A 12,459-nucleotide genomic window follows, 5' to 3' on the forward strand; every position below is an offset into this window, starting at 1 on the left:
GCAACCCTGGGAAAAAAGGGAGAGTGGGAAATCTCCTGATTTTAATCAAATACCATTTAACCTGAGTAACCTTTAGGAGTCATCTGGACAACTCAGATCAGGAGTAAAAATGACTAGCTCAGGAACTGGAGAGTATTGAAGAGAGCTCTCGTATGCTGAATAACACATTCATTTTTACACTTATTTTGCATATAATTGTTATTATTTTATGTAAAAACAACTGAAAGAAGCTCTTCAAATGATCAGAATGTGACACTAGTCTGAGCAAGTTTAGATTTTTTTTAAATAATAATAATAATTATTATTATTCCTAAGATAATTTTTGCATTCTAAAAATGTAAAAAAAATTCAACAAATATTGAAATACACTCACCGGCCACTTTATTAGGTACACCTTACTAGTACCAGGTCGGACCCCTTTTGCCTTCAGAACTGCCTTTATCCTAAGCTACTGGAAATATTCCTCAGAGATTTTGCTCCATATTGTCATGATCACACAGTTGCTGCAGATTTGTCGGCTGCACATCCATGATGCCAATCTCCCGTTCCACCACATCCCAAAGCTGCTCTATTGGATTGAGATCTGGCGACTGTGGAGGCCATTTGAGTACAGTGAACTCATCGTCATGTTCAGCAGTCTGAGATGATTGAGCTTTATGACATGCTGCGTTATCCTGCTGGAAGTAGCCATCAGAAGATGGAGACACTGTGCTCATAAAGGGATGGACATGGTCAGCAGCAATACTCAGGTAGGCTGTGGCGTTGATGCTCAATTGGTACTAATAGACCCAAAGAAAATCTCCCCCACACCATTACACCACCACCACCAGCCTGAACCGCTGATACAAGGCAGGATGATCCATGCTTTCATGTTGTTGAGGCCAAATTGTGAGCCGAGCGTCCAACAGCAGAAATGGAGACTCATCAGAGCAGCAACGTTTCTCCAATCTTCTATTGTCCAGTTTTGCTGAGTCTGTGTGAATTGTAGCCTCAGTTTCCTGTTCTTAGCTGACAGGAGTGTCTTGACTATGTCAACATGCCTTAATGCATTAAGTTGCTGCCATATGATTGGCTGATTAGAAATCTGCCTTAATGAGTAGTTGGACAACTGTACCTAATAAAGTGACCAGTGAGTATATATATATATATATATATATATATATATATATATATATATATATATAGTAAATCCAATGAATCTTGTAATTGTCTGACATCAATTTTAGTAGTCTGGTTTAACACACTGAATCACTGAATGGTGACAGAAGTTAAGGATAGCTGGACAAAAGTGACATCACGGTGATGAAGAGCGTTGAGCAAGCGTAACGGAGACACTGTCAAATGATTGATTGTTTCAGTGCGTCCGATTGTATTGAGCGAGCTGGAAAAGAGCTTGAGGGCAGGTGTATAATTAGCAGGGTAATGATCCACGAGACCTGTTAGTGTTTGAAAGACCACATAGCGATGATTGACCCCTAATGATTTACTTGAACTTAGACCTGAGCCAGTCCAGCGCTGTTTTCATTGGCCACTCATGCATTTATAATCCCCACAGGGCCTGCAGTATGGGAAAGGAATGATCCCGCGTTTACACTGAAATGTGCTGCTGTTTAGAAGCTGATGCATCATTATGGTTTATATATCTCATGTGAACACAGATGCAATTCAACAATGACAAGAGTTGACAATGTTCAATAGTGTTAGGTTCAAGTTATCATTGAAAGTAATGCATTACAATATTGAGTTACTGCCCAAAAAAGTAACTAGTTGCTTTACTAAATGGTCAACTGGCAAATCAAAGTAGAGTATTCTCACCTGACCAATCATAGTAGAGTATTGTCATTTGACCAAACATAGTGTAGTCATCTGACCAATCCTAGTAGAACATACTCACCTGACCAGATATAGCAGAGTAGGGTCATCTGATCAATCAGAGTAGAGAATAAAGGTCGTCTGACAAATCAAAATAGAGTATTCTCGCCTGACCAATCAAAGTACTGTCATCTGACCAATCATAATAGATGATTGTCATCTGAGAGATCTAGAGAATATTCCCGACCAATCATAGTGGAGTTTTGTCATCTGAGCAATCAAGGTAGAGAATTCTCCAAACCAATCATAGTAAAGTATTGTCATCTGACCAATCATAGTAGAGCATGATCTGAAAAATCAAAGTAGAGAATTTTGCGACCAATCATAGTAAAGTTTTGTCACCTGACCAATCATACCAGAGAATTGTAATCTGACCAATCATAACAGAGAATTGTAATCTGACCAATCATAACAGAGAATTGTAATCTGACCAATCATAACAGAGTATTGTAATCTGACCAATCATGGTTGAGAATTATCCTGACCAATCATAGTATTGTCATATGACCAATCAGAGCAGAGTATTTTCATCTGACCTATCAAGGTAGGGAAATTTTCCTGACCAATCATAGTAAAGTATTGTAATCTGACCAATCATAGCAGAGTATTGTCATTTGACCAATCATAGTAGAGTATTGTCATCTGACCAATCATAGCAGAGTATTGTCATCTGACCAATCATAGTAGAGTATTGTTATTTGATCAATCATAGTACAGTATTGTCATGTGACCAATCATGGTAGAGCATAATCATCTGACCAATTAGAGCAGATTATTGTCATCTGACCAATCAAGGTAGGGAATTGTCCTGACCAGTCATAGTAAAGTTATGTCATCTGACCAATCATAGTAGAGCATGATCTGACAAATCAAAGTAGAGAATTTTCCCAGCCAATCACAGCAGAGTATTGTCATCTGACCAATCATAGCAGAGAATTGTCATCTGACCAATCATAGCAGAGTATTGTCATCTGACCAATCATAGCAGAGAATTGTCATCTGACCAATCATAGCAGAGTATTGTCATCTGACCAATCATAGCAGAGTATTGTCATGTGACCAATCATAGCAGAGTATTGTCATGTGACCAATCATGGTAGAGCATAATTATCTGACCAATTAGAGCAGAGTATTGTCATCTGAGCAATCAGAGTATTTTAATTTGACCAATCAGAGCACAGTACTGTCATCTGACCAAATAAATCAGAGTATCGCTATCTGACCAATCATAGTAGAAGATAAAGCTCATCCGACAAATCAAAGTAGAGAATTCTCCCATGACCAATCATAGAGTATTGTTGTCTGACCAATCATATTAGAGTATGATCACTTGACTGATCAGAACAGAGTATTGTCATCTGACCAATCATAGTAGAGCAAGGTCATCTGACCAATTAGAGCAGAGCATTGTCAGTTGACAAATCAGAGTAGAGTATAGTCATCTGGCCAATCATAGTAAAGTATGGTCAAAGTATCTTCGTTTGACCAATCAGAGCAGAGTTGTATCTTGGAAAGGGAGCAGAACCTTGAAGCACCAGCCTCAGACCCTGTGAGAAAGAGCTGACGCTGCAGTGCACATCATGAGGAAAGTGTGAATTGAGAAGAGTGGATTCTGAGCTTTGATCTATGTAATCCTGTCATAGGATGTCCACAACCAAATTTGAAATCTATAAAATAACCTAACAGTAGCACTTTAACATCAATATAGCCACACCCACACAGAGCAGCCTCTGATCTGCAGTGTCAAACGTGTGTGCGCACTCGGTGTTGAGACCCATTTTGGTTTATCATCATTTTGTTTACACTGATTTGTTTTGTTCGATCAATGTGCAGACTTTTATTTAATCTTGTTTCATTCAATATTTTTAACTAAGCGTATCTACCCATGAATAAAAAATAAATACATTCTAAGGATTTTTCATATATTTTATGATACATAGCTACAACCCAGCTGCAACCCAGTACCGGGAAACACCTATACACACTCATTCACTACGGCCAATTTAGTTCATCAATTCCCCTATAGGTTTTGAACATTCTCAGAATATTTCATCGATATTGTTGTGTAACCTAATGGGAAAGTTAAAAGATTGTTTTTAAAACCTACAATTGTTCGCTGGCTATATTCTACTGATATATATATATATATATATTTTTTTTTTTTTATTTTTTTTTTATTATTATATTAATTTAACATTAGGTAAACATTGTTAATGCCATTAAAACCAATAAGGCCAATAAGGTTATTATAAAAAAATAAAAAAATAAAAAACGCGCACATAATAATAACATTATTGCATCATATATACAGTTGAAGTCAGAATTATTAGCCCCCCTAAATTATTAGACCACTTGTTTATTTTTTATTTTTTTACAATTTCTGTTTAACGGAGAGCAGATTTTTTCAGCACATTTCTAATCATAATAATTTTAATAACTCATTTCTAATAACTGATTTATTTTATCTTTGTCATGATGACAGTAAATAATATTAGACTAGATTTTCTTCAAGACACTTCTATACAGCTTAAAGTGACAATTAAAGGCTTCACTAGGTTAATTAAGTTAACTTAGCAGCTTAGGTTAATTAGGCAAGTTATTGTATAACAGTGGTTTGTTATTATCGAGAAAAAAATATAGCTTAAAGGGGCTAATAATTTTGTTCCTAAAATATTTCATAAGAAATTCAAAACTGCTTTAATTCTAGCCGAAATAAAACAAATCAGACTTTCTCAAGAAGAACAAATATTATCAGACATACTGTGAAAACTACAGCAAAACGCACATAAATGTTACATCTAATTGTATATATATATATATATATATATATATATATATATATATATATATATATATATATATATATATATATATATGTATATTATTAATAACATTATTATAACATTAGGAAAAAATTGTTAAGGTTATTATAACCAATAAGGCCAATAAAGTTGTTATAAAAACAAACAAACAAACAAAAAAAAAAAACAACAGCAACATGATAATGACAATAATGAATCATATATAAATTTAAATTTTGTACAAAAATATAGTTACACAACTTAATCAAAAAATAAGATTTTAAAAATCTGGAAGTTTTGAATATTATAAGAACATTGGGAAAATATTGTTTTAAAAACGTTTTCAGAACCTAAATGTGTCAGCTGAGTGTATTCGCCCTTTTATATTATATTTAAAATAGGTGAATTCACCTTTGTTCTGTCAAGGTGCATAGTAGGCTTGATATAACTACTGTAAAACACACATTAATATTAAACCTAATTGTATATAAATAAACATAAAATAACATTTTTAATTTTTTGACCTCGGGAACACATTGTTAAGGTCATTATAATCAACAAAATCATTCATTTATTCATTCGTTCATTTTTCTTTGGCTTTGTTTCTGAAGTCACCACAGTGGAATGAACCCAATTTAGTTCCCCTATAGCGCATGTGTTTGGACTGTGGGGGAAACCAGAGCACCCAGAGGAAACCCACACCAACAATGGGAGAACATGCAAATCTACACAGAAATGCCAACTGACCTAGCTGGGACTCGAACCAGCAACCTTCTTGCTGTGAGGCGACAGTGTTAACCACTGAGCCACCTTGCTACCTGCCAAAAGGTCAATAAAAAAAATAAAATAATAATAATAACATTAATACATCCTTTAAAGAAATTTGGGATAAATTTTCGACATTTTGGACAAAAATAACGTTACATAGCTTAACCAAAAAATAATATTAATACATCGTCTTAAAAAACTGAACGTTCTAGAAACATTAGAATAATATTGTTACATAGCCAGTAATAATGCACACACAATATTACAGGTTATAATAATCTAAAACATTTTTGATTTGCTTAACCCCATAAAAACATGCACTTTGAATGAAAGCCACAGTAGTTTGTCATGTTTTTCAGTGCAGTATGCATGATAAAACTACTGTAAGAGCATGCATACATGTTACGTCTAAGTTTCTACAGTCGTTTGGGAGCACAGCAATGAAGCAGAGGAGTTTAGCTGAAGAGTGTCTCTGCAATGGCCCGGGGTGTTTCCGTGTCCCCGATTATACCCACCCAGCTGGCAAACGCCATCCAGATCCATGCTGGAACCTCCAACAAAGAGCTGGCCTCATAGAGACTCTATTTACAGAGCAAACAAAGTGGAGTTTGCGGGGTTGGAAAGCAGCAGAAGAGTGATGGGCAATGAAGGCCGCTCTTAATCCAACCCTGCGTCTCCTTGTGCAGATTCCCCAAACACATCAAAGGCTGGGATTCCCAGTGTGTGTGGGATCAGAAGTGGCATCCGAGCTGACGATCGGCCCCCGCGGCCCAGCTGAGACAATATCATACACACCGGCTTAAAGCCCAAAAACATGCTAATGAGAGTCCATCAATGCTGCGCCCATACAAAGATAAGTGTCACGCTTATATCACAGGGAGTCGCTTGCTTTTTTCCTATGGGAAGTTTGTTTTGTTTTTGATGTTATATATGTTTGTGTATTATAGTTATTATGATATATGTTTAGATTATACACATAACAATACAAAACCATTTTGTAGATATTTAATTAATATATAATTTGTATCATATAGTATACATATTGTATCGTTTTGTTTTCTATACAGCAGTTTCTGAAATACTCAGAGCAGCCCGTCTGGCAGCAACAACCATGCCAAGTCCAAAGTCACCTAAATCCCCTTTCTTCCCCGTTCTGATGCTCACTTTGAACTGCAGCAGATCCTCTTGACCAGTGTTTCTCAACTGGTGGGTCGCGACCCAAAAGTGGGTCAACATTTTCAGTGGGTCGTGGAATGTGTAGTCAAATTTTTTTTTTTACTTATTTTGCTTATAGCAGACTTTTATTTTGAAATGCGTGCGCAACAACGCTACCATTTAACATGAGAAATTTCATCAATTATTGCATTAATTATTAATAATTAATATATACACACTGAGGAAGGCTTTGTGCCAAAACGTCTGTCTGTTATCACCCGTTAAATGTAAGTAAGTAAAAATAAAAACAGTATGAAGCAATTGAGTGCGAATCATTACCTTCTTTTGAATTTAACTATTGCAACAAATATGTCGAAGGGCAAGTACAACCCCAAGTATGTAAAGTATGGATATATATATAGATATATACTGATGACAAAAAAAGACTTAAAGCCTCAGTGTCATATGTAATGAGATGCTCATTAGACAGCATGAAACCTTCTAAATAAATGTGGTCACATAAATGTGGTCTATAAAAAAAAAATAATAATAATAAAAAAAAAATAAAAAAAAAAAGTGCAATGTATATACTGTAAATTTTCTAAATTTTCTTTTTTTCTTAAACCCTACTATTTTTTTATATATATATATTTTATATTAATGTTAAGCACCTTGGGTCTGAGAGTAACGCAATTTCGATTCTCTGTATGTCTTGTACATGTGGCTGAATTGACAATAAAGCTGACTTTGACTTTGACTTGACTTTGACTAAATTAACACAACATTTAGAAACCAGAAAACAAGTTTTATTAACAGTTTATTATTAACAGTATTTGTCGTTTTTACTTTGTAATATTTCTATAACTTGATCCATTTTGTTAAATGACAGCAATATAATATCGTTTATTTGTCTTGGTGAGTTTCTTATGATGTATCTGTCACTACTTGTTTATGTTAACAAATAAATACAAATTAAGTACAATTCCTAAAATTGTATTGTAGTTTATAAAACAATGGGTCGCGGCTTGATGACCATGTAAAAACGTGGGTCCCATGGCCAAACCAGTTGAGAACCCCTGGTCTTGACCATGTCTACATGCCTAAATGCGTTGAGGTGCTGCCATGTGATTGGCTGATTAGAAATGAAGAGCAGCTGGACAGGTGTACCTAATAAAGTGGCCGGTGAGTGGATATAAAGCTACTGAATCGACTTTACAACGTCTGTTTAGAGTTTCTCAAGTCAACAAACTTTTCCTTTATTCGTCTACAGGATTCATTCAGTGTTTCTCTCTCCCGCAGCGTTTCCTTTTCTCCTGCTTGCTGTGTAATCCGCTTGTCTATTAAACCTGCCATTGTGCATCATTGATATTGTTTGCTCTGCGCCGAATGGCTCTTGTTCCTCTTTTGTAAGACTCTTTGCATGAAAGCATCTGCCAAATGCATGAATGTAAATGTTGGGGTTTGATAAATAATTTCATATGCGTCTCCGTCCCGGCCTGCTTCATGCACACACGCTGAATTCATCAGAGTTTCTCCTGGATTCTGGTTAATAATCAGCTTCGTCCATTTCCTGGAGAAGAAAAGAGAAGAGCCTGGAGGAAGTGCCGTCATGTCCCATTAGACCAAAGAAGTGTGCTTGTGTGTGTGTGTGTGTGTGTGTGTGTGTGTGTGTGTGTGTGTGTTGAGCTTCACCATACAAACAGATAACACCAACTCCATCAGATTCACACTCGTACAGATGTTCAGAGGAAAGCCAAACACACTGCAGGCTGATTCAGGACGATTTTGTTTTGTTTTTTGGGTGGGAGTCTGTCCTCATGAATACTTGATGCACGCTGATAAAAGAGAGCGACTGTGAAATCTTCACCTCCAGGAAGAGAAGAAGGCATTCAGAGAGGCGTCCAGCAGAGGACAATAAATAGAGGTGTGAGATGTTTGCGTGGTGAGATAGAGAAACCAAAAGCACATTTTCAGAGGATCGCCATGCAAGAGGACCACCTTTAATCCATTTCCAAACACGTTTCTTTAGCTGGGTTTCCATTACTTTGTGTTAAAGCTCATTTTAAAATATTGCAGGAGCAATTAATGATGTAAATGCCAAATTTCAAATTAAAAGTCTTTGATTTATTAATAAAAATATAGGTTTTACATGTTTTACATTTGAGGTGATTTTTAACTTAAAGGGATAGTTCGGCCGAAAATGAAAATCCTGTCATTGTTAACTCAATGGCAGTGGCGCAGTGGGTAGCACGATCCCCTCACAGCAAGAAGGTCGCTGATTTGAGCACCAGCTGGGTCAGTTGGCATTTCTGTGTGGAGTTTGCATGTTCTTCCCATGTTGGTGTGGGTTTCCTCCACACTCCAAAACACATGTGCTATAGGGGAATTGATGAACTAAATTGTCTGTAGCCTATGAGTGTAAATTAGTGTGTATCCCAGTGTTGAGTTGCAGCTGGAAGGGCATCTGCTGCGTAAAACAAATGCTGGATAAGTTGGTGGTTCATTCCGCTGTGGCGACAACAGATGAATAAAGAGACTAAGCTGAAAAGAAAATGAATGAATGAACATTTATTCACCTTTTGCATTCTCCAAACTCGAGAGAGTAGACTAGTTCTCCTGTCGAACACAAAACAAGATGTTGGATGGGGCAACCATTACTGCATCCAAAATGGTGAAAAGCCTTGTAGTAACCAGAGAACTAAACTTCTCTGACCACATTTCTAGAACTGCTCGATCGTGCAGATTCGCACTCTATAACATCAGAAAGGTCCGACTCTTCCTATCTGAACATGCAGCTCAACTCCTTGTTCAAGCTCTTGTTCTCTCCGGACTGGACTATTGCAACTCTCTACTAGCCGGGCTTCCAGCTAACTCTATCAAGCCTTTTCAGCTGCTCCAGAACGCAGCAGCACAAGTGGTCTTTAATGAACCTAAAAGAGCACATGTCACTCCGCTGCTCATCCGTTTGCACTGGCTTCCAGTTACTGCTTACATCATATTCAAAGCTCTGATGTTTGCTTACAAAGCGACTTCTGGCTTTGCTCCTTCTTATCTGCTCTCACTTCTGCAGATGTATGTGCCCTCCAGAAACTTGCGTTCTGTGAATGAACATCGCCTCGTGGTTCCATCCCAAAGAGGGAAGAAATCACTTTCCTGAACTCTCGCATTCAATCTGCCCAGCTGGTGGAATGAACTCCCTAACTGCATCAGAACGGCAAAAATCATTCGCTGTCTTCAAGAAACCACTAAAAACTCAACTATGTAGTCTCCACTACACTTCCTAATCTGCAATTGCTTCTCTGGATATACCACTAACTGTACTTAAAATAATAATAATAATAATAATTTACTAATACTTTCCTTCTTAGACTTTACAGACCTGAACTTGCCTACAGCACTTCTTCATTGTTGCTCTTATAGTTGTGTAAAGTGCTTCCTTGTCCTCATTTGTAAGTCGCTTTGGATAAAAGCATCTGCTAAATGACTAAATGTAAATGTAAGATATTGTAAATAATGTTGTAAACCTGTAACTATTGATTGTCATAGCGTTGTTTTTTCCTCCACACATGCTCGAGGTGGTTTTGGACTAAATGTGACTAATGTGAGAAAAACATTTGTGTGAATAAACTGTTGTATTGAACCAAAGACTATTACCAAAGACACGTCACTCGTATAGTTTTAAATGGGGGAAATATGTGCGGTTAAATAAACCAATCCTGCTGAAACAAACGTTAAAACCAGGTTGGCTGGTCTTAGCTGTTCAACCAGGCTGGTTTTGGAGGGGTTTGACCATTCCCTGGTTGGTTTCCAGCCATTTCCGGCCTAGTCTCAGCTGGTCAGGCTGGAAAATGACCTGCTCAAACTAGCTTGACTAGCCGGTACATTCTTCGGAGGATGCAGCCTCTGAATTAAGACACAGCTCATGATTGCCGCAAAGTCCCTTTAAGGCAAAGCATTTCACTCGGCGGCCATCTTTGAAACGCCTTTCTGTGAGGAAACCCACAACAACACTGGAGGAACATGCAAACTCCACACAGAAACGCCAACTAACCCAGAAAATCCTACTAACTACTGAGCCACCGTGCTGCCATTACAGATAATTGAAGTAGTTTATATGCACTTGATTTATTACATAATCCAGATTACACAGTCTGTTACTGTTCAGTTCTGCTCATTGAAGATTAAAAGACAGATTCAACTGATCATTTACGACCGTCCATCTTATAAATCTCACATGGGTCAGTTTCAGCAAAACACACTAGTTCAGCCATTTGTTTCGTATTGAGATTTGGTGAATGTTTCTCATTTAGGATCATGCATGCGCATGTAAAGTACTGTCAGAAAGATGGGTTTTGGGAAGGCTGTACACATTTGTGTTGGGTCAAAGTGACACTCGCTGACCCCCATTGACTTCCATTCAATTTGCTCACAGCCAGCACTTCATGCCAGATTTCTTTTGCATTTTTTATACTGTCATTTGCATGGAAATGAATACAGGTCAACTTAACCCCCAACGCAGAAGTTATGCTCTCTCCTGAAAACAACAGGAGGCTTTTAAAGAAACAGTGTGGAAATACAAGTCCATCCACACCACTTGAAACACTGGGCAGACTTTTCTTTAAATTCGGTGGATGTGTATCGTTTATCCACTAAAAACATATACAGTTGAAGTCAGAATTTTTAGCCCCCTGAATTATTCGCCCTCATGTTTATTTTTTCCCCCAATTTCTGTTTAACAGAGAGCAGATTTCTTCAACACATTTCTAATCATAATAGTGTTAATAACTCATCTCTAATCACTGATTTATTTTCTCTTTGTCATGATGACAGTAAATAATATTAGACTAGATATTCTTCAAGACACTTCTATACAGCTTAAAGTGACATTTAAAGGCTTCACTAGGGTAATTAGGGGAACTAGGCAGGTTAGGGTAATTAGGCAAGTTATTGTAAAATAACTTAAAGGGCTTAAAGGGGCTAATAATATTGACCTTAAAATAGTGTTTTAAAAATTCAAAACTGCTTTTATTCTAGCTGAAATAAAAAAATAAGACTTTTTCCAGAAGAAAAAATATTATCAGACATACTGTGAACTTTTCTTTGCTCTGTTAAACATCATTTGGGGAATATAAAAAAAAAAATAAAAAAAAGTGAAAGATGGGTGAATAATTTCACTTCAACTGAACATTATGAACCAAATATTGTAATTTGTTAAAGTTAATTTGTTTTTGTTTTTCTCAAAGTTTGTTTTAACTGGTTCAGTTTAAACTTTAACATTTAATTTATCCTAAAAAATAATAAATAAAAGAACAAAGCAAATTAAGCAAAATAATAATAATTCATTTTATTTGTAAATGGTGCCTTTCTAGACACCCAAGGTCACTTTACAATAAGCATCAACAGCCATGCTAAAACAAATTTAACATTACTAAAAACAATCATTGACCAAACGGGTTAAAACACAATAGTGAATATAAAAGACATGATAAAAAAAAATGTTAAAGAAAAGCCTGCTTAAAAAGATGTGTCTTTAGACAGGATTTAAAAGTGTGAAGACTATCACGGCTCCTTACATCTAAAGGATCTGTCTCCCATTGTGCTCAATCGAGTGTGAGGTGTTACCAGGGTGGAGCTGTTGGCTGATCTAAGGGTACGAGAAGGGGTGTAGATATGGAGAAGTTCAGTCAGATATTGAGGAGCGAGATTATGAAGTGCCTTGAAAGTTAGAAGTAAGATTTTAAAGTCAATACGACACTTTACTGAAAGCCAGTGAAGCTAGGAGTGGTGTGACATGCTCGTGAGATGAGGTGACACGAGCTGCATGGTTCTGAACCAGTTAGAGTTCACGGAGAAGTTTGGAAGG

At 36.7% G+C, this 12,459-nt stretch overlaps 1 protein-coding gene and 1 long non-coding RNA gene across 2 annotated transcripts in view; one reads left to right on the plus strand and one right to left on the minus strand.

Moving 5' to 3' along the window:
• The window catches only part of tars2 (threonyl-tRNA synthetase 2, mitochondrial), a 601,872-nt gene that overhangs the window by 203,963 nt on the left and 385,450 nt on the right, over positions 1-12,459 (plus strand). The window lies entirely within an intron of this gene.
• On the minus strand, positions 7,388-11,726 carry LOC141378130 (uncharacterized). The gene is made up of 3 exons (XR_012391879.1): positions 10,161-11,726; positions 9,173-9,907; positions 7,388-8,166 (listed from the first exon to the last, which is right to left on the minus strand). It is a non-coding gene; the product is annotated as an uncharacterized lncRNA (long non-coding RNA).

Source organism: Danio rerio, chromosome 16 (assembly GCF_049306965.1).
Source record: "Danio rerio strain Tuebingen ecotype United States chromosome 16, GRCz12tu, whole genome shotgun sequence".
Taxonomy (NCBI): Eukaryota; Metazoa; Chordata; class Actinopteri; order Cypriniformes; family Danionidae; genus Danio; species Danio rerio.